At 48.1% G+C, this 4,580-nt stretch overlaps 1 long non-coding RNA gene across 1 annotated transcript; it reads left to right on the top strand.

The window, feature by feature from the left end:
* On the top strand, positions 1–3,647 carry LOC116879685. The gene is made up of 3 exons (XR_004385082.1): positions 1–40; positions 129–292; positions 3,242–3,647. It is a non-coding gene; the product is annotated as an uncharacterized LOC116879685 (long non-coding RNA).
* Positions 3,648–4,580: the final 933 nt, after the last annotated feature.

The raw sequence follows: 4,580 nt of genomic DNA, 5'->3' as shown, positions 1-4,580 counted from the left end.
CAATCCTAGGACCCTGAGATCATGATTGAGCTGAAAGCAGGTGCGTCCCAAGATTCTATGGTTCTAAGTAGTTTTCATCCCGGTGAAAGTGAGTCCTGAGTGCGATATGGCAATTCTTCACCTCTCAGAGCTATGGAAGCAACTAGGAGAGAAACCAGGAACCCAGGATGAGACCGCAGCAGGGGAGGGAACTCACCAAACCTGGAGTTCCTCAATAAGGGCCCATCTGTCCCTTACCTGGAACCTCCCCTACAGAAGGCACTGTGCCAATCATGTGCCCTCTGTTCTCCAGGTAAGCTCATTGGTCTAAATATTTGCAAAATGTGTTCTTCAGCCTCTGGGTATAAACATGGTTTCCTTTATAAATACCGGCTCCTCTCCCCAAGGAAATCATGCCTGCAAGTAGTCTGACTTCCAGGATTGCAAGTCCTCCAAGTTGGACCCAACCTTCCCCAAACTGTCATCTTGCTGAGAGCTGACATTCAAATATCTCCCCTTGAAGAATGGGACCACATTTCTTCTATACTCAGCTCTCCCCTTTCACTGAGTACCCGTAGCTCTTTTGCCTCATGAACCTGCTAGAGTAGAAGGATTTGGAGGTCACAGTCAAAGGAACTGGACATGTGGGCCACATAGCGGGTCTCTGAGCTTGTTACAGGTGCATTGGATTTATCAGTTTACAGGAAGGAAAGATGGGTTTATATGCAAGTTCCTCCCCCCCCAACCCCGATTGGGGACAGTCTCATGGATTGGCTGACACATATGTCCTATTTTTCAGAACTATCTTTGGAGCTGCCAAGAGTCAATTCCAGCTCTCTGTTTGGATAAGATGGAGGTTTCAAAGGAAAGTTTTCCTTGGCAAAACCTATGTCTTGGCTCAAACAATCCAATGATGAAAATACCCAAGACCAAAGGCAAGGCAGGGCTGCTTCCAATTACTGGGGTTGAGCTCGTTGGGAATAGGTCTCATGACATTCCTTGGATTAGGAGCAGACAGCATTTTCATCAGTAAGCCAGGGGAAAAAGAACGAGATCATTTCTCTGCTATTTGGTGGACTTTCCCAATTATGGAAAGGTAATTCAAGTCTTTGGTGATTTTGGAAGTCTTCCCATTGGAAAATTCCCGTGGATTTTTGGTGCTGGTGTTATTCTGGAGCATCAGGAGTCTGGAGAGTTCTGGAGAAAGTGAAGTCTGAGTCGTCCGAGGACTAGAGAAGAAATCTCGGACAAATGGCCCTTGCAGATGTGTTGCCTGGGACTTGCCCACATGCCTCAGTAGCGAGGTCCGGCTTCTCATGTGACTTGAACTCGTTATCAACAAAAGAAGAGCAGTCCGGGATGCCGGCAGAGCAAGTCAAAGATCTTTTCAAGGCCAAGAACCCAAAGAAGCTTGAGAAAAGTCAATAGAAAATGAACTCAGAAGGAAGAAGGGTGGGGAAGAATGAGAGATCTCTCTTTCTGGATGGCAAGCCCATACTTTTTTTTTTTTTTTTTTTTTTTTATTGGTTTGGCGGACAATCCTCAGCCACTGATAAGGAAGCTGATGCTGTCATTCTAGGCAACTCATTTCATGCAGGTCGGGGTGGGGGGGCTCTTGCCTTTTGATCCATAACACCACCCTGCACTCCTTTTGGAGCGTGACATTTGCTGAGGCATTTGGATGGAGATGAAATGAGGAAGCTTTGACTAAAATAAGTCATTTCCACTTCTTCAAGTTTTATGTCTTTTCTTAATTTGCAAACTTCTTCCTGTGGGTCAACATCTGCCCATGGATGGCCCCCTCTCCCTGCCCAGGCCCCCAGCGTCCTCAGAAAGATGGTCTAGACCTGTGGGTTTTCTCGTTATCATTTATGGGACCCTGGGCGGGCCTCAGCCATCTCAGTTAGAGAGAAGGGATGCAGTTCCTTAGTGCTTTTCCCAGTAGGTGAAACTATGCCTCATGAGCAAATGGATGGTCCTCTTGGATACAATCTGAGATCTACGTTCAATCGACGCAGTACATATTAGGACACAGTTCTCTGGGTCCCTTTGGAAATGGAAGTGTTCAGGTGAGCTGTCCTGACACTTTCACACAGGCCATGAGTGGCTTGACTCTCAGTTGATCACACTTCCTAGCTCTGCCCTCAGAGCAGTGGCCACTTACCAACATTTCCAGTAAAGCTCTCCTCACAGGTTCTGCCATCTAGATGAGAAAATGGATGGGGCCTTCTGCCTGCCCCTCTCCAGAGACCAGACTTCCATGCAGAGGGAGGTGTGGGAAGGCAGAGAATCAGCAACTTAGAGTTGCTGGAATCCATCCTACCAGGACAGTCCCATCCACAATACTCTCTCCCGTACCTTCCCCAGCCTTCCTCAGGCTTTCTGCAGTAGAAGAAAGTGTCTGTTAGGGATCAAACGCTAGCAGGGCTGAGAAACTCCTAGTTTAATTTCCTGAAGGAACACAAGAAACAGCAATATAGTGACAAAACACTCCTGAGAAAGATCTTTAAGGCTGAGGTCCTTTGGACACAGATGGGAGCAGGAGAAGGCAACAGGCCAGGCTCTTCTCACCGCTAGCGTGAAGAGCCCACCCATCCCGGCAGCACATTCCATTCCTTCCTCCCTCCAGACAAGGACTCAGAGGCCAAGGGCACCTTCCGTACCACTTTACCTTTCCCCTTATTCTTCTTCTCTAGGTTCCAGCTACGCAAACTGTAACCTTGATCAGGATGTCCTTGCCCCATATTGTAGACGACTTAGCAAAGTTGATCTTCCACATCTGGAATGTCCCTTCTGTACCATTTTGCCAAAGCTCGCCCTTCCCTGTTCTAAAATCTAGCTCTGTCACATCTCCTTCTGGAGCTCACCTCACTCCTGAACACCTGCACCGACCTTAGGGCTCAACCTGTCACAGCATCATAAAAAGTCAGAGCTCTGTGGCCTTAGAGATTACCCAACGGTCTCATGTTCCTTTGGGGAAACTAAAGCCCAAAGTGGGGAAGGAATTTGTGGGATTGTGAGATGAGAGAGTGGTACAGCCGTGGTTGTAAGTCAGACTTTGCACCTCCTGGGTGAGGACTCTTCTGTGTGAACTTGTCTTGCTTCTTTTTATCATGCACTTGAGCCACATCCCCATTAATCTCTAAACTTTCTGAGGACTTGTTGCCCCTCTTTTTCATGTTAGAGGCTTCGCTGTGGCTAAACCAATACCCGACAACGTTGGGCACATGACATACTACCTTATTTTATTCGGTCTTCATAGACACTCTCCAGCAGCAGCAGAGATCTAATTGATTCCGCAGAACACATGACGAAACTTCGATGCAGAGAATTGGATGGCTTATCTGAGGACATCTAGAGACGTCAGCTCACACAGGAGAACAGAAGACCCTGGTACCAAATAACAATGCAGAGGACGAAACTGATTGTTACCTAACAAGACCTGTAGCCAGGGGAACTCGCATGCTCAGAGAGGATGATGGGGTTCTCATGGTTCAGTGCTCTGTCTGCTATTTCCCTGTGGTTCTCTGCTTGCCGGATGCCTGATTCAGTTGTACTGTCTTAAAACGGGCAACGCTCGGAGGCATGGCTGGGTCAGGAAGAAGGGGCTTGCCATTAGCCCTGATTATTTAAGCAAACTCTAATTCTTCTTTCCCAGCACCCCAACTCTCCCCCAACCCTATACGCTTGCCGCGTGCAGAATGCCTGTGGGTTCCTAAGGGAATGCCGGGCTCCCAGACAGGGGGGCTTTCCGCCCCTCCCCCAATCCTCCCCATGTGGGCTGGGGGGAATGCAGTCACATCATTTGCATTTATCAGGGAGAATATACCGCCTTGTCTGTAGCCTTTAGTCTGACTGAATTGCTTTTCTGCTTCATGAGACACACAGCGCGCCAGCCCAGCGCTCCCCTCTCCTCTTTACTTCACCAGCATCGGCGTAACCCACTTTGCTCTCCATCGCATTTATCATATTGATCGTATAAGAAATAGATCATAAGCAGAATGAAATTACCGAATGCAATGATCTGGGGCATCCTATGGACCAGATCAATCTTGGGGCAGCCAGGAAAAAAAGTCCCTGGCTGTGACGTTTTCCAAAGTTGATTTTCATTGCAAATAGAAATTTCCATCAGCTGAGGTACCCTGCGGGGTCGGGGGTGGGGCGGTAGGGGGTGGCAAAATAGGGTCTTGATAAGCCTCATAAGGCTCATTCATCAGGAAGGAGACTTCCTTAGCTGCAACTCCCTTGAAATAGATGTTTGAGGCTCTAGTTGTAACAATATCCATTTTCTCCTACTTATTTCTCATTCTCCAAGTTGTTCTTCTTGTGTGTGTGTTTGGGGCAGGGCGCTGATACCGAAAAAAGGTAAGATTCTCACTTATTTAGAAGACTGTCAAGGACTCTTTCTAATCTCCTGTGAACGCCTGGAGTGAGCCTGGCTGGTCTTTGTCACCCTGGCCCCAGCCTGTGGGTGTGGAGTGTCTGTGGGAGGCTGGAGTTTTAACAGCACTGTTCGTAGGGGACAGTGTGGGACTTGTTTATTAAACGGCTTCTTGAAAACACAAGCTTGAAGCCCCCACTCCTCCCAGAACTGAGGCTCC

The sequence above is a fragment of the Lontra canadensis genome, unplaced genomic scaffold, assembly GCF_010015895.1.
Source record: "Lontra canadensis isolate GAN:19392208 unplaced genomic scaffold, GSC_riverotter_1.0 scaffold63, whole genome shotgun sequence".
In the NCBI taxonomy this organism is placed as follows: domain Eukaryota; kingdom Metazoa; phylum Chordata; class Mammalia; order Carnivora; family Mustelidae; genus Lontra; species Lontra canadensis.
Note: the sequence above shows the minus strand (reverse complement) of the source record. Positions and strands in the feature narration are given on the sequence as shown.